Source organism: Theropithecus gelada, chromosome 6 (assembly GCF_003255815.1).
Source record: "Theropithecus gelada isolate Dixy chromosome 6, Tgel_1.0, whole genome shotgun sequence".
Taxonomy (NCBI): Eukaryota; Metazoa; Chordata; class Mammalia; order Primates; family Cercopithecidae; genus Theropithecus; species Theropithecus gelada.
In genome coordinates, this window is record NC_037673.1 from 84,343,685 (window position 1) to 84,367,687 (window position 24,003).

At 36.0% G+C, this 24,003-nt stretch overlaps 1 protein-coding gene across 19 annotated transcripts in view; it reads right to left on the bottom strand.

The window, feature by feature from the left end:
* MEF2C (myocyte enhancer factor 2C) overlaps positions 1 to 24,003 on the bottom strand; it is a 183,620-nt gene that overhangs the window by 114,076 nt on the left and 45,541 nt on the right. Inside the window, exon 2 of one of the 19 annotated variants that reach the window (XM_025387098.1) lies at positions 5,621 to 5,865. The exons of the other annotated variants lie outside the window; for them this stretch is intronic. The gene's annotated coding sequence lies outside the window, so the exon portion shown is untranslated. The remainder of the gene's footprint in view (positions 1 to 5,620; positions 5,866 to 24,003) is intronic. 19 annotated transcript variants of the gene reach the window in all.

Genomic DNA, 24,003 nt, shown 5'->3' on the forward strand with positions numbered 1-24,003 from the left:
TTAAGTAGAAAAATATAATTACAGTGCTTCTTATAAGTTTGGGGTTATGGCAAGGGAGAACTGGGTACTGTGGCACTATTTACTATGTCTTACTTAGTTCTATAAATAGTTGAAGCCCTTGCCAAAACTCTGTAGTTACTTTGTTATAGTGCTATTTTAAAACACAGACCTTCATTGTGAGCTAAATGGCCTTCAGGATGCACTTTGTAGTTAGAGCATTCCTCTCAAAACTATATCCTCCCTTTATCTGTGCAAAGCTCCAGAACAAGAGGCCTCCCCATGACTGCCCTGGCTCACTGTAGAACATGCTGGGGCTGTGTAACACACTGTTCGAATACTTCAGAACTTCTCTCAGGGTGATGGGCAGGAAGGGTGACAGTTAAATGTCAGAAATGAAATTAAGGCACACACATGGAGTTCGGGTCCTCTAACAGGATGCAGTCCACGCTACCCGCCACAGCTTTGGAGCAGACCAATTACATGTGACATACTTGGTGTATTCTGATTGTAGATTTCAGGTTGGACTACATGGGAATCAAACCCTGGTTAAATCATTGTAACGGGGTATACTGTGAGCCAAAATCATGATGCTTAATATCACAGATATCAGTGACAAAATTCAATCATTAGTCACAGAGACAAGAAGTTGTCAAGCATGATGCTACGTGCCAGGGATACCACTGAAAACAGAACAGAAGGTCTCAGTCTTCATGAAGCTTATGTTCTAACGCGAAAAGGGGCAACACACAAGTGCACCCATATGATGATTTTAGATACAGAAGTGCTATTGAGAAGATATGGCAGTAGAATGGACGAAGGGGTGATGAAGTGAAGAAGGGCAGAAGCGGGCATCCACTGGGTTGATTTATAGGGAAGGGTTATTTGAGGAGATGATGTTTGAGGAAAGTCCTAATCCATGATGGAGTCAGACATTATTTGGAGGATGATTACTCCATCACTGTGCCTGTCACTGGTGGTACAAGCCTGGCCAAGTCATAGTTTTCTAAACCCCAGTCTCTTCCTCTATAGAGTGGGAATAGTAACAATATATACATTCTATTATGAGGTTGTGAGGCTCAAATAAAAGACAAAACCACACTCATTTGTAAAAATTCAGATGGATATAACTCAATTTCATATACTCATTGTCTAACTTGCGTCCTTCACTTTGATGTTATATAATTTTATAAAAATTATAACTACTTTGAAGCCCTAGGAATATAGCATAATGCAAAATATTTCTAAATTGACATCAGTTGAGTCCAAAAGCATATCTTCCCTTGAAATGTGAATATTTCATGATGGCAGTGGCCACTGGTTGAAACAGCTCTTTTCATTTCACAGTGCTAACTATGGATAACACCATGAAGAATCTGGTAAATACAATGCAAAATTTCTGCAAGTGTAAAATATAGAATTATATAAAAATCACACTTTTTAAAATTTGAGAAATAAACAATCTTACAACCATACTAATGTAACTTGTCCATGGGCGAGGGTGATTTATTTCCTCTCTCAAAGGACCCAACTCCCAAGTAATCAGCAGAGCTTTGATTAAGATGTCAGCAATATTTGAAAATCCCAGTGTCTCACGGTATTGGAAATATTCATGTGTCTTTGGACATCCCCACCTATAGAGCAAGCTGTGTAGCCTCAAGCCAAACAGATTAATTTCCAACTTGTAATGAATAGACAAATTGATTTATCTAGTATTTTAAACGAAAGCGTTTTTAAGAAAAAAATACAGTCCCAGCGCGGTGGCTCACATCTGTAATCCCAGCACTTTGGGAGGCCGAAAAGGGTGGATCACCAGAGTTCAGGAGTTCGAGACCAGTCTAGCCTACATGGTGAAACCCCGTCTCTATTAAAAACACAAAAAGTTAGCTGGGTGTGGTGGTGGGTGCCTGTAATCTCAGCTGCTTGGGAGGCTGAGGCAGCAGAATCACTTTAACCAGGAAGCAGAGGTTGCAATGAGCTGAGGTTGTGCCATTGTACTCCAGCCTGGCCAATAAGAGTGAAACTCCATCTCAAAAAAGAAAAACAAACAAACAAAAAAATACAAAGGTAAGGATTACAAATCCTAATAAATAGAAAACTAAAGGACAACAGGCTCCAACTTTAATTTTTAAGGGTGTGAAACAGAAATGTCTAATGACAAATGATAGTATTTTAGGGAAAGAGGTCAAAATTTCCTCTGCCTTAAGGAATTAGGGGTATATATTTTCAATTCTCCTCATTTTTGGAGGAAGTTGTAAATAAATTTGATTCTCTATTCCAAACCATTTTCTTCTAATTTCCTGTTTCATGAACATAATTTATCAGCTTTAAAATAGCATAAGTTATATAATTTACCATGAAGCCTAAATAAACACTTACTGATTTTCATTTACAATCAATCAAATGCCCGACAAAAGAAACATAAATTTGAAAGTTTTTAAAAAATAAATACTATATTTTTCTTTTCTAAATGTATCATGGTATAGATATTATAACAAAAAATTGCATTTGATTTTCTTCTCAGTGCTAACCAATACTTCACATTATATTCTCACCTCCCTCCCTATCTAGTAAGATGACCTCTGGGGTACATTTGCTTCACCCTCCAAAACCCAGTCATGACTGCATACAAACCAGACATGGAAATATGAGTTTCTCCTCTCTACTTGTAGCATTCCCCACTCCATTTTTTCATTTCATCACCTTTCTTTATCTCTTTTTCCACATGTTTGGAACTGAGGGGATATGGAAAGTGAAACTGTCAAAGAGCTAGGAATAGAGGTGTTCTCAGACGAGCAAAATGTTTCCTCCATACAATCCAGGCAGGGCAAGGACAGGCACGCTGCAGAGGGATGTTGCCCCAGGCCAGAGTGAGCTGAGACAGTTTCTAGGCCGAAGGCCTAGCAGGAGGCTCCTTATCTCAGCATGTCTACACATTCTGTCCCAGGCTGTTTTCAAGGATAGCCCAAGTCATCCTCGGCAGATAACACTAAACGGAAAGTATTACAGTGCTTCCCCTGTAAAAAAGACTATGTACTATAGATCAGAAGTTACTAAAATGGATCCTATTTTAGCCTGATTCTCTCAAACCTAGACTCTAAAAGAAAGCACTCTTGGGTGGGGGCAAACTCACGACTTTCCTTTCCTTAGAGATCCCAAAGTGCCTAAATTAGCATTCCCCAAAGTGGATTCCAGAGATTACTGGTTCCTAAGATTTTAACAAGCTGTTCCCCCCAAAAAAAAAAAAAAAAAAAAAGAAGTTCAGGAAAACTGATGTATTTGTTATAGGACTTTTCGTATTCTTCTACATGGTGAATGCCAGAATCTGGACTATTTCCCAATGTATTTCAGATATCCCTTGGAAATGCTAGCTTTAAAGAAAATAACAAGCTTCTTCCCTCTAACCACTGAATACACTGCAGTGCTGAAATACCTCAAATACTTGGCTCAGTGCTTGGCACAAGGAAAATATAATGGTATTGCTGAAGACATGATAAAACAATGGAAAACTTTTTTTTTTTTCAATTTTACAAAAAAAGTGCAAACATGAGATCAGGTGCAGAAAACTGTTGTTCACTTGAAGTAGAAGTATTAGTAAATTATTTTGCCATTAAAGAGTGCAATTTGTTTCCAAACCCCAAAGCACTAAGTGCAAAGCAATATTGCACAGTGGAAAGAAAGCTCCATTTGAAGTCAGACTCTCAGTTGGGTTCACTAGCTACATATCTTTGGGCCAGTCAACTTCTTAAAGTCTCATTATCCTCAGATATAAAAAGCGAGCCGGGTTCAGTTTCTAAGATGCCTTTCAAGTTCCTAAATGGTATACATTCAATAAAGGAGGAAAGCAAAACAAAACCAAAAAAACGAGGGTTGGAATGATTCTCACAAGAGTATCATCCTAGAGAAACAATAAATTGGCAAAGAAGTTATTGTCTGGATAAACATAATTGTTTTCTTCCACATTTTAAAATATTGAAAGATATGTTCACCTCAGCCTCAAGCAATATAAACAGTTAAGACCAAGGTTATGTTATGCACTCCGGACCACTAATCACATTTAGAAGTTTAATAAATACATAATACCTAGGAAAATATTAAGGTATTGAAAGCTTTACATGTATTAACTCTAATCCTCAAAACAGCCTATGAGGAAGGCACTATTACAATTTCCATTTTACAGAAAAGAAGGCTGGAGGACAGAGTGGTTAAGTAACTTACCCAAGGTCACACAGCTAGTGTTAGAGCTGTAATCAATATCAATATATCAATATATCAATATTGGATCAATATATCAATATTGGATCAATATATCAATCCAGTCTCACACTCAGAGAGTCGAATCACATACTCTGTTACTTCTCTATGCTGCTAAGTGGTATTCAAGGGAGTACTTAAAACTTAAAATTCTATGTAGAAAATGTGATGTTCAGGATTTGGTGGAATCTACAAATTATTTTTAAAATGAGTGTTCTTCAACTCATCTCACATTTTCTTATTCTTGATGGTAAAAATGAGTTTACTTCCCTGTGCCAGCACGGGAATAGAATGTAAATTAGATATTTGTCTTTACTATTATAATTTACTGGATGATCATCAGTAGCTGTTTTTGGTTTATTTGTTTTTTTTCTACTTTCTATAAATGAATGTGGTTGTTCACAAGGAAAACCATGTAAATGTATAAATCAGTATATATTCTTCACAATTCCTGGAAAAAGAAACCCAAAAGAGTTGTCTTCTTGATAATGGGTCAGGAGAGTCAATTTCACTTATGATGAAAGTAAGAATTACACGAATTCTCATCTGAGAATTACAGTTGAGAATTACACAGATATCTCATCCCCAAAGCTTGAAGCAGTCATCTTGTTTTCCTTCAAAGTACCTTGAGTAGGTTTCTAAACCACACCTAACCAGCTCTGGTATGACCCTGGCCATTATCCTTACCCTCCTCCCACTCCTCTTCTTCCTTCTTGTTAGCAATTTCTCTTTCTTCTCCTTATCTCCTCAAACTATGGTCTACTACAAATCCTTCTATTTACAGGGAAGTTTCCACTTCAAAATTTTATACAGTTACATACTTCTTCAGAATACTTTGTGTTTTAGAGTTCTGAGTTTAATTGTGCAATTCAATCTCTATAGGTACACTATTTTAGAAGCAACTTTATGGCTATCAACTTTATAAGACACACACCTAATAAAATATACTAATTGTATAAAAACAGCTGACATAATTGGCAATATATTTATAATTTTTGGAAAATACTGCACATTTTGGTGCATTATAGAAGTTAACATCACAATTTTTTCACAATGTATTGTGTAGCCTTGCTCTATCAGAGCCTACAGAATGAGGAAGTAATTGTACGTGTGTATATATATATATTTAGCATTTGTCAGACTTTTTTCCTACTTTCATAGGCAGAACACCATGTACCTATATTTGTACATATATAGTACATCTATATTCACTTATATAATTATATATGTTATTGTACTAGTTGATGAGAACAGGTCAGAACCATTCAAAAACTCCATAAGGCAACAATGCCACATTATATCTATGTCTGTATCTATCTATCTATCTACCTACCTACCTACCTACCTACCTACCTACCTACCTACCTACCTATGTAAGACTGAGTTCAATTTCAGACGCTGGGCAGTTGATGGTGCAAAGTGAATGCTCAAAATGGCTGCTTCTATATCCCATGCACTCCAAGAGGACTTCTGGTAAACAGGAAATCTCTGAGATTTGTAATTCAGTAAGAAAGAATCTGTTGGCAAATATTGCCTTTCAAAGTGAAGACACCTCTAGGATAATTTTTATGTCAGTATCCCTCACTCATGTTTGTGGGTCCAGTAATAAGTGTTCTGAAAAGAGAAGAGTGTGCATATTACTCTTACATGCTAAAAAAGCAGACATTTCCATCAAGTAACTAGTTCACATAGTCAATTATTATTTGGTCACAATCCTGGTGATTCTAAATTTCAAAATTATATAAGAGTGTTTGTCTTTTGTATCTTATGAAATAGAAAAACAATAAGTATAGAAAAATCTCTACCAACTCCCTTTGAAAAAAATTAGTTAATATGAATATTTAGTGTTTCACTAAATTTACTACGGAGAATTCCAGAATGGACTTGGAAATTTCAACTGCCTTAAAATGGATCTTTATGATAAATTTTGCCATGTCAGAAAAGAGAAAAAAATCTTTTCTTTTGGTTAGAAATACAATTTGTATTTTCCATTCATCTAAGGTAAGAGTAGAAACGCCGGACATTAATATTGGCAAGAGTTATGCAAGGTCATATCATTTTTCCCTCCTTCAGATAATACCATACCCAAATTATTTCACAAAGATTCCACCTCTCCTATTTTTAAGGCCTTCCGGAAAAGGAGCAACATAACCTTCCTCAGTATCCTATTTTGATGTTTCACAACTCTCTCTCTCAGGAAATTCTTACTTATAGCTAATCCCTCACAGAATACTTTATGTCCACTCCTCTTGTTCCGTCCTTTGTACAGAGAACAACATTTGGTGATCACATCCTCATATCATACACTTCAAGACTGTGTATTGCTTTATATCTATTCTGTTAATCTTCCCTTACGTTGGGTTTTATTTTTTCGCCATCTTTGCAGCTCATCATTTCCCATCAGATTTGCCTAGATCTCTGGAGTCCAAAAGTATACATAGTCCTTGAAAAGTGCTTTTGTTGTATATTCTTATCAAATAAATATTTTTATTTATCCACACACTGCATGAATTTTAAAGTAAATGTTTGCCTTTTCACTTATTTCAATTTTGTAATTTTTCCCTTGCCAGATTTGTTTCTAGCCAACTCTTCCACATTTTGTATTTGGAGAGTTTATTTTTTTTTCTCCTTGGCTTCAAGATTTCTGACCACTTCTCTAGTTTACCAAGGTTATGCTGAATTCCTATCTTTCAAGGGCCAGACCTCAAGCGCTCTTTATACAGGATTTGTTGGCATTTAAAATGTAATGACTAAATTATTTAATTCACTATTCCTTTAGCTACCAGTAAAATCTGTGTGTGGTTTAGATGATATTTTCCTAATTTATGGATGAGGATGTCATATGGTAGAAAATCAAAAGCCTTAGAAAGTTGAAATTATACCTATCCTTTTTCCTTCACACTTTATTAACAAAGATGAAAATATTCTCATAGGACCAGTTCTTATATGATGCTATGTTGCTTAATACACCCTGAACTTTTTAAGATAAATAACACATGGATTTCATGGCAATATTTCCTTGTACATTTTTAAGTCTGCAAATAAGAGAGTTACTAACTGTGGTTCCCAGCGTCATCCTTCATTTAAGAAATGTTATCAATGTGATAGTCAACTCCTAGTCTTACTCAAAAATTCTTAAGACTAGCAGCCTGTGGCCCCATAATGCCGTTACTATTGAAATGATCTTAGGGCTGGGTGCTGTGGCTCACACCTGCACTCCCTGCACTTTGGGAGGCTGAGGCAGGTGGATCACTTGAGTCCAGTTCGAGACCAGCCTGGGCAATATGGTGAGACCCTGCCTCTACAAAAAATTTAAAAATTAAGTGGGTGTGGTGGCGCATGCCTGGAGTACCCACCTACTCAGGACGCTGAGGCCAGAGGATAGTTTGAGCCAAGGAGGTTGAGGCTGCAGTGAGATGTGGTTGCACCACTGCACTCCAGCTTGGGTGACAGAATAAAACCTTGTCTCAAAAAAACAAAACAAAACAAAACAAAAACAAAAACAAACAAAAAAACTGATCTTAGGCTTTAGTGAAACCTTTCTAGGAGGAGTTTCATGAAATTTGTTTTGTTCCTTAGTATCAATGGATTCCATAAGTCATACATACTTGTATTACATTTCATGTATGTGGTTATAAGCATGTGTTCATTTCACTGCTTAATAAAGGTGAAAAATAAAGCAAAGAAGCATTTCATTTATTCCTTCACTCAACAAGTTTTTTCTGAGTCACTACTATGTGGAAGGCACTATTCTATGTAATATGTCAGGGAATGAAACAGACAAAAATTCATGCCCTGGTGGAACTTACACACTCCTGGTAGCACATTAAAAATGGGCTACATTTTATTTTGTCTTTTGTTGTCATTTTTGGTTAAACAAATTCATAAAAATCGTCTTTTAATTTTGATTCTCGTTATCCAACTTTAAGCCCTATTTCTTAGAACTTTTATTTCTATACTATTTTAAATTTCTCCTATTCTCATAATACATTCAAATTTCCATTCCTCATACAGATCTTTCTTTAAAGGCTTGTGATTTCAGATGAAGTGTTCTTTGACCATTTGTGCAATCCTCTATGTTACATACTATATTTTATAAGAAATACCTTGTAATATTTATAAGTTCTTTGAAATTTGCTCCATTAAAATTCATCTTTTCTATTGTTGACTTCTTCAGATCTTTAATTCCTACCTGTGTTTGGGTGCTAAAATATTGAGAATCTGGCCAATCACCAGGTTTGATGAAAACTAAATTCTTTAATTAATATTTTCCTAGCTTTACTGAAAGAAAAAAAATCTAGTAAAACAAGAAAGCTAACTCACTTTCATGTTTTCTAGTATTACATATCTGTGGAATCTGTGACTGTAATATTTAGATATTTCTATTATATGATGATGAAAGCAAGTAATCAATGACTCTAACATATGATAAAAGATAGTGGATTAGAAACAGTGCAATTACAGACGTCAACAATATGTAAAAAAAAAAAAAAAAAAAAAAAGAGAAGCTACATAGTGAAAAAAAATTTCCTGAGAATTCATTCATTTAACAGCCACAAAGTTACAGTAAATAAAGAAACGGGAAATATTGTGATAGTTTCTTTGTCATAACTTCAATTTTCATTAAGTGTGTTGAAAAAATTTGCAGGAAGAAAAAGGTGAGATAAAGGAGAAAACACCTCTTATGTATAGCTAGATGTCTACCAGTATGTCAACTTCCTAGATAAATTTTTCATGTGCTTATGAGAATCTAAATAATAATAATCTTCTTTAAAAAGATGATATTCTAGGTTAGGATCTCAATAATTTGTGAAGAAAAGCAACTTTTTCTTTTCCAGAATCCTTGAAATTAAGTGCGGGTTCTATTCAGCGAAATGTATGGACTGGAGAGGGCACGTGATGATGATGACAACAACCATCTGCCCAGAGAAACATACTGCCCCTCCTTCAGTCCTGCTCTAGAAGGAGCAGGACAGTATGATGGACAGAGATCATCAGTGGCTACTGATTGAAAGCTACAAAAGACTGAGTTATTTTGGAACATCCCGATATATAGGCGGTGGTATCTTCTCAACCCTAACGTTTTTCCTAGCTCTCTAGTTACTTGAGTATTTTGCTTTTTTAAATTTTTTTAAATCCTACGGTATAAAAAGCATTTCTATTTGGGTATCTTACTCCATTATCCATGTGAGATGGACAGACATGTTATATCACGTAAAATATTGTTTGTATATTATTTAAATTTGGTTCCCCTCAAAAAACCCTCAATGGTGAACCAACAAATTGTTGAAATTAAGCTAAAAAAAATCAATCTATCTTTGGAATTCTATTGATACATTGCAAAAATGAGGCAGACCAATTATTAGGCAGACAATTTATGTTACACAATTACATTTAAACTGCACTTTTCATGTGTCTGAAATTCAAGTTTTATACCTCATTCATTTTTTTTCTAAGACTCAATTTCTCCACAACAAAGTGAGAGGTGTTAACTATGTAGTATATGTGTTTCTTCTATTTCTAATTAAAAATTGTATTAGTTATGATCTATTGAAACAAATATCTATGACTTTATCTAATACAGAAAATTACCATGTTAACAGATTCTATTTCAAGTTATAAACACAGAAGAAAAAAAATCTGAAGAAATAAATGTGAAAATTGGCAACAAAGTCTTAATTTGTGTTTGTTAGTTCGGTGAAATTTTTTTTTTTTTTTTTTGAGAGAGAGTCTCGCTGCTCTGTCATGCAGGCTGGTGTGCAGTGGTGCAATCTCGGCTCACTGCAACCTCCACCTCCCAGGTTCAAGCAATTCTCCTGCCTCAGCCTTCTGAGTAGCTGGGACTACAGGCACGCACCACCACGCCCAGATAATTTTTTGTATTTTTAGTAGAGACGGGGTTTCACCATGCTGGCCATGATGGTCTTGATCTCCTGACCTCGTGATCCACCCACCTCGGCCTCCCAAAGTGCTGTGATTACAGGCATGAGCCATCACACGCCTGTGAAACAATTTTAAATCATCCTAGTAAAAGTGGTAAAATTTAATGAACGTGGCCCAGGCCTGTTATTTCTATATTTCAATTGGACCTTAATCTCGGGTAAGTTTGTAATCTCATGATTATACTTCACATTATATTTCTGTTGAGGAAATCAAGGCATTGAAAAAATGCACAATTTGTCCAACTTTATACTGCAAGTAAGCAACAAAACTGGGTTTTGAGATAAGGGAGGCTGACTCCAGATTCTACCTTCTTGAAAAGTCCTAAGGAAATATTTTTATCATGTTGTTTTTCAATTTTATATGTCAAAGTCCGAAATCAGTTGATAGTGATATACATATATCAAATTCAAGTACATCCACGATCAGAGCTTTTACCTAAAAATATACCACAAAGTTTATTTCTTATTTGATTAGAGAAGGGTGTTTTGTTTTGTTTCTGCTTCGCTTTTTGTTACCATCCTTTGAAAACTGGGGAAATATACTGCTATGTGTAGTTTTAATATAGTACACCAAAAATACTAAGTAAATCTAACTTTTTCTCTGATTCAAATTATATTTCTTAATGCACTTCTATTTAAAGTCATTCCAAAAACAACTCTTTTCCCTATGGTTAAGATTTTAAATACTGTTATAAAATACCAGCAAGTATTTACTTACAACTTATAACTAGGGATAAGATATCTCTAATTTTCCATTTGGTGTATGTCTTAGTAATGTAAACATAATTAGGACTCTGACTATATAGACTAACTTGACAATGAATTGGAAAAAGGTGCTGCTAAAGGTTAAATTCATAGAGGAACTGGTAAGAAATGCCGTATTCTGCAATTTATTGAACATGTCTTATCTAATAAATTTCTATGCCCTTCTTATCAAATGATTCTCAAGAGTTCTGTGCATGAAAATAGTTCACTTTGTGCATTTAAAATAACCCATTGATGGTAAGCAACTTTCTAATACCTTACAATAGATAGGCTACTAAAAAATGTCAATGACCAGTGAACCTGTTTTCATTCCATAAGTTAATTAATTTGAACTGCATGTAAAAGTTGAAGCTAGAACGAACATTACAAATAACGAACACTGAACTGCAACTGTCACATCCTCCCGTGTCAATGGTGCCTATAATTGCTGTTGTCAACAGCTGCTTCAAATTGCCAAAAGACCCCAGAAACAATTCAGGAAGGAAAAGTTTTTAAATGGATCCACATTATGGAAAAAACTTCCTTTATAGTCACTGTTCATTTCCTGCATTGAACTATGACGTAGAAGCAACTGTAAGAAAGAAATTATGACTTACTTAAGGGCTTTTTAATAAGTCAAACTTTCATTATGTGAAACTTCTTTTTTGTAGTCATTTCAGTACCGCCATACCACTAAATCTGAGATTACAACAGCAGTAGAAGTATCAAGAAAGATCACACTTTTACTATTTGTCATTATCTTTTCCATTTATTTACCTGAATCTTATGCATCACAGTTCCCTTCCTGTGTGATAAGGTTATCTGAAGTAGGAAACAAGCAATAATACATACGAGTCTTCTATGGTAAACATCTCAGAAGTTGGTGATAAAAATACACATTTTTATCTTATATAATCTAAATAACTTTTAAATGGTAATAGCACTAACTTATGGTGCAGAAAACCTTTTCTTTTTTTTTTTTTTTTGAGATGGAGTCTTGCTCTGTCATCAGGCTGCAGTACAGTGGCACGATCTCGGCTCACTGCAACCTCCACCTCCTGGGTTCAAGTGATTCTCCTGCCTCAGCCTCCCAAGTAGCTGGGACTACAGGTGCACGCCACCATGCCCAGCTAATTTTGGTGCTGATAATTTTTATAAAACACATAATAAAATGATTCTCTTAACATCAAATTTTCAGTCTATATTTTCTTGACACGTGCTTTCTGCTTATTAGAACTTTGTTAAAAGTGGTATAACATTCAATTACATATTTACGCCATAACAAAAATAAAATATACTTCAACTCTTTTTTTTTTTTTTTTTTTTTGAGATGCATTCTAGCTCTATTGCCCAGACTGGAGTGAGGTGGCACGATCTCAGCTCACTGCAACCTCCACCTCCTGGGTTCATGCGATTCTCCTTGCCTCAGCCTCCTGAGTAGCTGGGACTACGGGTGCCCGACACCGTGCCAGGCTAATTTTTGTATTTTTAGTAGAGACGGGGTTTCACCATGGTGATCAGGCTGGTCTTGAACTCCTGACCTCAGATGATCCGCCCACCTCTGCCGCCCAAAGTGATGGGATTACAGGCGTGAGCCACCATGCTTGGCCTACTTCAACCCTTTACGAAAGTGCAACAAATATACGGCATTCCCCCATAATGACAGAAAAATGACAGCAGCAATACCACGGAGTAAACTGTCGTTTCAGAGAGCAAAGGGAAAATGAAAATCATTACAAAAATCACTTTGTAATATTTTTGTTAGGATAAAAGAAAATTAAGCAGTAAAGTTCCAAGGAGAACTCTCTTTGTGCTCAACATGGTAGAAATATCATTCAAACACAGTTTATCCCTGCAGGGAGATTACCTGTAATACCACCAAGGTCACTGTCAAGTTGTATTAATGGCCATGTTCAGTATGTCAGTCACATGAGTTAGAGCTGCCTTCTTCTTTTTTCTACTGCATAATGACCAGCCTCTAAATGCACACTGACAAATTGAGGTGAGTGAATATATTTTTCCAAAATATAGATGGAAGAGTTTCATTCCACCAACTCTTCTATTTTAGTTGTACCAAACACGTGGAATGGATACAGTCTGGCAGGAAGGAGGTTTTAAATATTCCACTTTGAAAATTGAACCATTTTTGAAATGGCACTTTGAATCTTAAAGGGAATTATTTGTGGCTGCATTGTGATTTTTCTTTCAAATGCACATTTGCTTATATTGCTGCAAAAGCACAAAATATTTTTTAAATGTAGGAATGACATCTTTTTACATCGAAAATGTCACTGGAACATGGAGTTAGCAACAGAATGATTTAGTATTCAATAGTTAAGCTCTACTGCAGATTTGTAATTTTCATTTATCAATATTAGTCATCATTTACAGAAGAAATGTGAGAGTGTAGACATATTGTCTTTTGAATACATCTACTGACTGGAGCACAGCGGTCATATTTATGCATTTAGAGTGAAAATAGATTAACACATCTCCTTTACAGGACTTATATTGAAATAGAATAAATCACACCCTGAAAGAATAAATGATATTCTAGTATGTTATAATAAGACTTGCTCATAGGAGACATCTCTATTAAAAATTTATCACTTTAGCCATAGAATACCAATGTAGTCCTAGCTTTGGGATCAGCAATCTATTACAACATCTGGAAATTTAGCAATTTCAATTTGCAATTTGCTATCAGAACTCAGTACTGATTTCTTTGTTTCACTTACATACTTTAATTCACCAAAACATTACTGAAATGGCTGGGAAAGAAAGAAGACATGAAGCAGCACTTCCCTGCTTATATCAGCTGACCTGGACAATATTTTAAAACTATATTTAGAAAAAGATCAAAAGAGCTGAGTACAGCGGCAATTCTCTGTGCCAACTTCCTCTATTACCACTTTTCTTTTCTTTTTTTTTTCACTTGGTGACTTGACTATACAACATATGTTAAAAAAAAAAAAAAAAAGGGAGAGAGAATAATCCCAGGACCTCTAGATAGAATTTTAACATGTGAATCTGGTACATAAAATTAGGATAGAAGATCAGACACCAATCTATACCTTTCATATGAGACCACCATTTCTATTTTGTTTATCTCATTTATATTTACACAATTTTCGTTAATGACTTGGATCGCAAATGCATTACAAAGGAGTTCCTCAAATTTGAACTTGAACACAAACAATGATTATCTAAATTACAAAAGTTAGAGTGAAATAAATTCCGCTTATAAAGTACATAACTAAAAAGTGGCAATACACAGAGTGCAAATAAACGTCATTCAGCACACTTACAATTGTAACTAGCAATTGGGCTCAAAATGTATCTAAAAATCCATATATAATATTTTCCCTGAGATTTTAAATCTTTAATTGTCATAATTTTTAAAAAGATGGCATAGAATAATTTGCCATTTAAAAAATTCCTCAAAAGTAGAGTGCAGAAAGACGTTGTGGAGAGAATCTACTGGATTTAAAAACTTCATAATGATCTGTATTTGAAAGACCAAAGTTATAGTGGCCAAAACCATTTTAGTAGGGGATAATAAAGCTAGTTCCAGAAAATCGGTTGAATGGCTACAACTTTCTAGTTATGTCACATCTCTTACTTCATAGAATATTGGGTAATTTTACACGGATGAAAATTATGTCCTTAAGGTAAAAACTCCCATTTTCACACATTTCTCTCTCTCTCCATAGTAATCATAGTAGGCAATATGCTAAGTGCTTTATGCATATTATTTAATTCTTATAATTATTCTAGTCACAATAAGGTAGATAAGCTGAGGCATATTTTGAAAACTTCAGTAGTGTAACTTCTCACTCCACACTGTTAACTAGTGATTTGCAACTGGAGTAAGAACATTATAAAAATGGGCACGCTGATGAAAATTAAGTTTGGATTTTGGTAAAACAACTGACACTCTTGAGGATACAAATTCCGTTTACCTATGTCATTCTTCTCTGTGAAAGAGTTAGTTAAAAGATCCTCCTTACTTATGAATAAGGTATTTAAAGTTCTTAATGGGTGATGTAGTAGTAGTATGTGTTCTTCGATGACACAAAAATACTTCAATATTGGAAAATACTTTTTAAAATAATATTATTGTGAGCCAGGTGCGGTGGCTCACGCCTGTAATCCCAGCACTTTGGGATGCCGAGGTGGGCTGATCACAAGGTCAGAAGTTCGAGACCAGCCTGACCAACATGGTGAAACCCCGTCTCTACTAAAAATACAAAAATTAGCCAGGCGCGGTGGCGCCTGCCTGTAATCCCAGCTACTCAGGAGGCTGAGGCAGGAGAATCGCTTGAACCCGGGAGGCAGAGGTTGCAGTGAGCCAAGATCACGCCACTGTACTCTGGACTGGGCGACAGAGTGAGACTGTCTTAAAAAAAAAAAAAAAAAAATTATTGGCCAAATACTTTAAAATACTTTAAAGTATTTTCAATTTACTTGTTTCTAAATAATTTAATTTGAAAATAAAAAGCATTCATAAATCCACATGCTCCAACTGCTTAACCCTTAAAATTCACACATCCAAGAGCCAACACACAGGATTTTGGCTAATCTGTTGAATTCTATGGGAAATATCTCTTCTTTGTCCTGCAAAGATTGCAAAATTTGTTTGTTAAAAATAAATAATAAGGTCATATGCACATAATATATATACAGAAAATGAGTGTGATATTTGACTAACACACAATGTGGTCTAAGGCTCAATTTAAAAGTCTACAATAAAAGTTTGAACATATTTATTCTATTTAATCTGTGTTTTAAGTGTTTAACTTTAGATCACATTAATGACTGGCTATTATTAAAGTTTTGTTTTCTCTGTTTCAGGCAAATGAATCTGCAAGTTGCCTTCAGAAATTATCTATCATTAATCAGCATTTCAAAATGCAGAAACTTCCAGAAATTAGCAAATCCAGTATTCTCTAGATCCATTTTTAATTTAATAATTTGAATTGAAACCATTAACATTTCATTCCAATAATTTTTTTAAAAAACACTGAAGAGATAAATGACAAAAGTAAAGTCGTATTTAATGACTTTAGGGTAGCTTGTAGGATAACGTAGGATTATGTGGTAATTATAAAATCTATTTCCTAGACTTTCCTCTCAAAAGGCAAAAACCAAAAATCCTTCAAAGCAAAGTTTCTTGACTGTAAAAGTTTAAAAAGGATAATGATTGTTAATCCTTGTTTTGTGTCATGCACTATTCTATTCATTTTACATATATTAGTTCATCTAATCTCCAGAAATATGCTGTTGTAGTATTATGCCCATTTTACAGATGAAATGGAGGCCAAGAGGACTTCTCTTGCCCATGGTAAGAGGTAGATCTAGGGTTTGAAGTTACACAATCTGACTCCAGCATCTGCTTTTTAACTATTACACTAAAAAGAATCCAACATTTTAATGAAAAATAATGGCTATTTTGATTGCCTTAAGAATGCAGCACCTGAGTGGGAACTGCCAAAGTAGATGAGGGTATGGAGGATTCAGAGTTGAAGAGGACCTTCAGGGCCACTACAATGCCCAGAATGCCCTTCACTTCAACATGGGGCAGTAATTGTAACCTCCAGGTCTGTGTACACACTCTGATTTTGGTGATCTCTATGACACACACACACACACACGCACACATGTATACACACACACACACACACATATGTATAATTCTTTAAGAAAGAATATATATGTACAGTTGACACTTGAACAACACCCACAGGTTAGAACTGAGAGAGTCCACTTACACATGAATGATCTTCCATCTCTACCACCCCTGAGACAGCAAGACCAACCCCTCTCTTCGTCTTCTTCATCAGCCAACTCAATGTAAAGACGAGGATGAAGACCTTAATGATGATCCCCTTTAACTTAATATTTTCTCTGTTCTATGATTTTCTTAAGAACATTTATAACATTTTGTTTTCCCTAGCCTACTTTCTGGTAAGAAAGCAGTATATTCCTGTCCAACATGGTGAAACCCCATCTCCACTAAAAATAGAAAAATCAGCTGGGCGTGGTGGCATGCATCTGTGGTCCCAGCTACTCAGGAGACTGAGGCAGGAGAATCGCTTGAACTCAGGAGGCGGAGGTTGCAGTGAGCCGAGATCGTGCGACTGCACTCCAGCCTGGCAACACAGCGACACAGCGAGACTCCATCACACACAAACACACACGCACACACACACACAGAGAGAAAAAGAAAAAAGAAAAAAAAGAATGCAGTATTTAATACATATAACACACAAAATATGTGTTAATTGACTGTTTGTGTTATTGGTAGGGCTTCTGGTCAACAGTAGGATATTAGTAGTCAAGTTTTTGGAGGGCCAAAAGTTATATACAAATTTTCAACTGCATGGGGGGTCGGCAACCCTAACCTCCACATTGTTCAAGGGTCAACCGTATTTTAGTAGAAAACTTGCCTACTTTGCTTCATTTTTGAGTAATGCCATGACTTCACTTTGTCTTCCATTTTGATGTCAATCAACCTGTACAAGTATTGGATGCAGACTTACTAAACTCACTCAGTGTAAACAGCCTATCTGCTAGGATCCGGCTAATTTTTCTGCTAGCTTTTAGCTTCTACTTGCTAACGTTCTATACGCTACTATTGTTAATAATTTCACATTCTTGATGACAAGTCGGCTAACTTAATTAAGGTTTAAAAACTCAGTATTTAGTCATGTGCAACTCTTTATTTTATATTTTAAAATTAAAATAGTTTCATGCATTTATATTTGTGTGAATAGGTTGTAATATTTATTGTAACTACTGGAAATTATAAAATCTATTTTCAGCATCTCAAAGAGATTAAAGTGTTCTAATTGTACTAAAATGTACTAAGATGATTATTACTTGAAGCTTTATAATGCAATCAATACAATCAGACTCAATCCATAAGTACTTTATATCTAGAATATAAGCAGTTCATCAAACTATATTTGTATTTTAGTTTGCAACACTTCCATAATGACAAGTGAAAATTCAAATGACCAAAAGTAATTGTGTTTGGCAGTCACATACATTCCTTAGCACTATAGTGACAAAAAATAACTTACTGCTTTCGTTATAGGTATCATAACATGATTAAAAGAATTTAGAAACGTATGTTGAACTGTATGGTTAGTAACAGCAAATTTTTTAATATTAAAAAACACATCCTTTAACTAAATACTTTAAATCTTTTCTGTATAATTAAAAAGTTAATTTTAAAGCTATTTCTTTTAAAAAATGTTAGAAAAGCACACACCTAAAAGTACCAGTGGGACGGGTGAAAGTTGAGATGAAGAAAATTCATGAAACATGATGAGAAAAGGTAGTCAGACTCTCACTCTAAACTTAGTGCCCGTAAAAGACCATTCAGAGTAGCGGTCTCTTTCTATTTATTTGAACACTGGATTCTGGTTGTATTAACCATCACGTGAAGTAAGTATACTGTACAACAATAAAACTTCCCTTAACAAAGATTTTTATTATAATTCTTTTATTTTTCCAAGTGATAATTAAAATGGTGCATGTGCTGCTCTTAAGAATGTAGTTCTAGCTGGGCACGGTGACTCATGCCTGTAATCCCAACACTTTGGCAGGCCAGGGTGGGCGGATCACCTGAGGTCAGGAGTTTGAGACCAGCCTGGCCAACATGGTGAAACCCCGTTTCACCGTTTTTGTATTTTTAGTAGAGACTAAAAATACAAATACTAAAAATACAAAAATGAGCCGGACATGATGGTGCACGCTTGTAATCCCAGCTACTCGAGGGACTGAGGCACGAGAATCTCTGGAACCTGAGAGGTGGAGGTTGCAGTGACCTGAGATAGCACTACTGCACTCCAGCCTGGGTGACAGGGCAACACTCCATATTAAAAAAAAAAAAAAAAAAAAAAAAAAGAATGTAGTTCTAGCCAGACACAGAGGCTCACGTTGGTAATCCCAGCTCTTTGGGAGACCAAGGCTAGAGGACTACTTGAATCCACAAGTTCAAGAAAAGCCTAGGCAACATAGCAAGACACCATCTCTATAAAACTGAAAAAATTAACTGGGCCTGGTGGCCTGTGCCTGTAGTCTCAGCTACTCAGAAGGCTGAGGTGGGATGATCACTTGAGCATAGAAGTTCAAGGCTGCAGTGAGCTAGGATAACACCATTGTACTCCAGCCTGAGTGATGGTGGGACACCATCTGTTTTGGTTTTGTTTGTTCGTTTGCCTTTAAAAAAAAAAAGTAAAACAAAAAAAATGTAGTTCTAGCTGAGTGTGCAATGAGTAGTGAGATCTTCTAGGCTGGACTTGTATACGCTTAAACAAGAGTTGATTACCAAGCAGCTGTGTTCACAGGGTAGACAGGTAGCTTCCATTAGGACCATTAAGAAGAAATGTTCTGTTAGCTACATAATGCCCAGAGATTTAATAAGTTGAAAACAGTATTAAGTCACTATAATTAAATGGATACAGATAACTGGAAACTGCCTGCAAAAATGAAATCTATGCAAAATAAAAATGACAATCATTTTAGGCAACAGTATAACTGAAACAAATATATCATAAAGACTGCTTGTGAAAAGTAAAACTTAGTGATTTGAATATCATTTTGATTTTCTTATTCCCATCATGACCTGATGTTAAATAGCAATGGAAAAGATAAAGGCACGATTTAGCTTTTATTAGATGTCCACATAATGAATTTATAAAAGATATAAACCCTTTCGATGTACTTGGATTTTCAGATATTTACAGGAAAAAGTGATCCACATGTTCAGATGCTCATCACGAAACAAATAAAACAATTTACATGAACGCTTTGGATAAAGCTTAAACTTCAAACAAGGATAATAAGATGCACTGTGTCTCCTAATAAATCATAAATGTGTCTTTCAACATTGTTTTATCAGTGACAACATTATTGTTATTTCACGACTTCACTCGTGACACAAACAAGAACCACATTCATTCCTAATTTTTACATGGGGGCAAAATCTGAGGAAGAACTGTAAAATTACAATTTAGGAAAGAGGTGGAAGCATTCTTTATCTATTACCTGCATGTAAAATGAATTAAGGACCATTAAGAGCAGCCTTTTCTAGCTACACAGGAACCATATTTTCCGTGAGACCAAAGTTTTAATCTATGAGACTTCTAAACCTCAGTTCCTCCTCTCTGTGAAATACGTATTAGGATACAATAAATAGATCCTATTGCCATGGGTTTATAGAGTAGTTATGATCAACATCCTTTAGCCAATCAGGTAGTATAGCAGATGCGGTGCAAAAAATAATTTGCTAGTTGAGAGATTAAAAACCCATCAGGAAGTATATCCTGAATAGAAAGGTGAATAAAACTTAATCTCTGCACACCAAAGAGCCTACATTTTATCAAACTTAGAAAGATACTTTAAAAATTAACTTTAGTACAACATAGAAATTAGTAAACACCATAAAAGAGACACTCAAAAAGTTCTCTGAAAGTCAGATGTGGGAAAGATAACCACTAGGAAAAACCTCAGGGTGGAAATATTTTATCAACTACTTTTCCTAGGTCTCTCTCACCTGAATTAGGATAATTATTACCCTTCATTCACTTGCTTCAAATTAATTCAATAAAGATGGAACATCTATTATGTGTAACAGACTCATACAGACCATGGAGAAAACAAAGATGAGTAAGGTGCAGTCTCCAAGCTCAAGGAGTTTACAATCTAATGTGGATTGAGAATAATTTGCATTTATACAGTATTTCCATTTTACAGTTCTATTGTGCATAAATCATTTCATGCAGATCTTGAGAATTATGTTTACTGAAGTCACAAAAGTTGGTATTTGTCTACTGTGATATGAGAAAAGGACTGCAATGAATCACAGCTGCCTCAGTAGAGTCTTTAGGGTCTTGTGTTTCTGAGAACTGAGGTTCATTCTAATTTTAGTATTTATGTGAATGGCTCAGCCCATTCTAGAATAGCTTCTGTGTGGTTTACTACCCAAAGTGGTTCTATGTGCAATAAGGGAGACAAGTATGGCAGGAGGTACCCAGAAAGGGTGCTGAACCCCATGCTGTCCTTGCTGAAGAATCCTGAAGAAGAGACACAAATTTAAAAAAAAACTTTGTAACTTTTCCTTAGGGTTAGTTATAGCTCATTTTTAAACAGTTATTAAATGTTGGGATTTGAAAGAGTCTTGCTAAGTGCTATATAGAATATGCAAGAAGCATTTAAAAATATATCCATATTCAAGTTTATTTTCTTAAATAATTTGAAAATATTTTCAGCTATAAAACAAATTACTCCCATTTTTAGAAAAGCATCATTACAGTTTTTTGAATAGCACAACATAAGATGTACACTTCTTTTAACAATTTTGGATATTTTTTCTTTAACTGTTCACGGATTATTTCTCTGATACAAAAAAATAAACTAGCTAGTCGGGTAATTTAAAAACCAGTGAATAAAATAAAGCTCTTCATGTTGTATAATTTTTATTCCCTTTCTGATACAGTTTAGCTGTGTCCTCACCCAAATCTCATCTTGAATTGTTCCCATAATCTCCACGTGTCATGGAAGGGACCAGGTGGAGATAACTGAATCATGGGGGTGGTTTCTCCCATACTGTTCTCCTGATACTGAGTGAGTTCTCATGAGATCTGATGGTTTTATAAGTGGCTTCCCCATTCACTTGGCACTCATTCTCTTTCCTGCTGCCCTCTGAAGAAGTACCTTCTGCCATGATTGTAATTTTCCTGAGGCTTCTGTAGCCTTGCGGAACTGTGAGCCAATTAATCCTCTTTTCTTTATAAATTACCCAGTCTCAGGTATTTCTTCATAGCGGTGTGAGAACAGACTAAAACAGTAAATTGGTACTGCAGAGAGTGGGGTGCTGCTGTAAAGATGCCTGAAAATTGAAAGCAACTATGGAACTGGGTAACGTGCAGAGGTTGGAGCAGTTTGGAGGGCTCCAAAGAAGGCAGATTTGGGAAAGTTTGAAACTTCCTTGAGACTCATCGAACGGCTTTGACCAAAATACTGATAGTGATATGGACAATGAAGTCTAGGCTGAGGTGGTCTCAGATGGAGATGAGAAACTTGTTGGGAACTGGTGTAAAGTTAACTCCTGCTATGTTTTAGCAAAGAGACTGGAGGCATTTTGTCCCTGACCTAGAGATCTGTGGAACTTTGAACTTGAGAGAGATTATTTAGGTTATTTGGTGGAATAAATTTCTAAGCAGCAAAGTGTTCAAGAGGTGACTTGGGCACTCTTAAAATCATTGAGTTTTATGTATTCACAAAGATGTGGTTTGGAATTGGACCTTATGTTTAAAAGGGAAACACAGCATAAAAGTTCAGAAAATTTGGAGCCTGACAATGCAATGGAAAAGAAAAACCCATTTTCTGAGGAGAAATTCAAGCCAGCTGCAGAAATCTGCATCAGTAACAAGAAGCCAAATGTCAATCACCAAGACAATGGGGAAAATGTCTCCAGGGCATGTCAGAGACTTCCTGGCAGCCCTTCCTATCACCTAGAGGCCTAGGAGGAAAAAAAGGTTTCGTGGGCTGGGCCCAAGACCTTGCTGCTTTGTGCAGTCTTGGTACTTGGTGCCCTGTGTCCCAGCTGTGGCTAAAACAGCATGAGGGTGCAGCTCAGGCCGTTGCTTTAGAGGGTTCAAGCTCCAAGCCTTGGCGGCTTACACGTGGTGTTGGGTCTATGGGTACACAGAGGTCAAGAAGTGAGGTTTGGGAATCTCTACCAAGATTTCAGAGGATGTATGGAAATGCCTGGATGTCCAGGCAGAAGTCTGTTTCAGGGGTGGAACCCTCATGGAGAACCTCTGCTAGGGCAATGCAGAAGGGAAATGTGAGGTCGGAGCCCCGACACAGAGTTCCCATTGGGTCACTGCCTAGTGGAGCTGTGAGAAGAGGGTCATTATCCTCCATCCTCCAGATCCACTGACAGCTTGCACTGTGCACCTGGAAAAGCCACAGACACTCAATGCCAGCCTGAGAAAGCAGTCAGGATTGGGGGGCTGGGGGACTATACCCTGCCAAGCCACAGAGGCAGAGCTGTCCAAGGCCATGGGAGTCCACCTTTTGCATCAGCATGACCTTGATGTGAGCAGAGTCCAAGGTGATCATTCTGGAACTTTAAGGCTTAATGACTGTCCTACTGGATTTTGGACTTGCTTGGGGCCGGTAACCCCTTTGTTTTTGGCCAATTTCTCCCAGTTTGAATGGGTGTATTTTCCCAATGCCGATACTCCCATTGCATCTAGGAAGTAACTAACATGCTTTTGATTTTGATAGATGGAACTAACTAACATGCTTCTGATTGGTGGAAGGGACTTGCCTTGTCTCAGATAAGACTTTAGACTTTGACTTTTGGGTTAATACTAGAATGAGCTAAGACTTTAGGGGACTGTTGGAAAGGCACAATTGCATTTTGAAATGTGAGAATATGAGATTTGGGAGGGGCCAGGTGAGAAATGATATGGTGAGAACAAACTAATACACTCCCTTTCTTCAGATTTCCTGTAAAGTAGCTGAATGTGTGCTTAAATTACGGTCCAAGCCTAGATGATGCAAAGAAAAATCTCAAAGTAGGATTTTAAAAACAATGAAATTAATAAAACAGCAACAACAAAAACTCTGTGAATTAAATACATGCAGTATTGCTTTTAGACTCATAAGAATATTCAGCAAAGTATTTTCTTCCTATTAATTTAATTTTGACAAATTGAAGTATTTCTTGATAATGAAATCCAACCGGTGAATACATACTTCAAATCAACTCAATGCATACATCTTTACTCCTTGCAAAAATTAGGATCTTCCTCAATCTTCCCTCCATGCTCCTACATATGCCTATCACCTCAAGACCAACCTCTACATTCAAACCTCCCCAATCTTTTTTCCTGTCCCTCATATAGGAATTCACGTGTAATATTCACCTACAGTATATTCAAGGTACTTTTCCAGTCATTTCAGGGGACCCTTAAAAAAGCAAGACACCATAAATATTGGAATAAAGGGAGTGACAGAATTCATTTGCTCATTAATTTCGCAA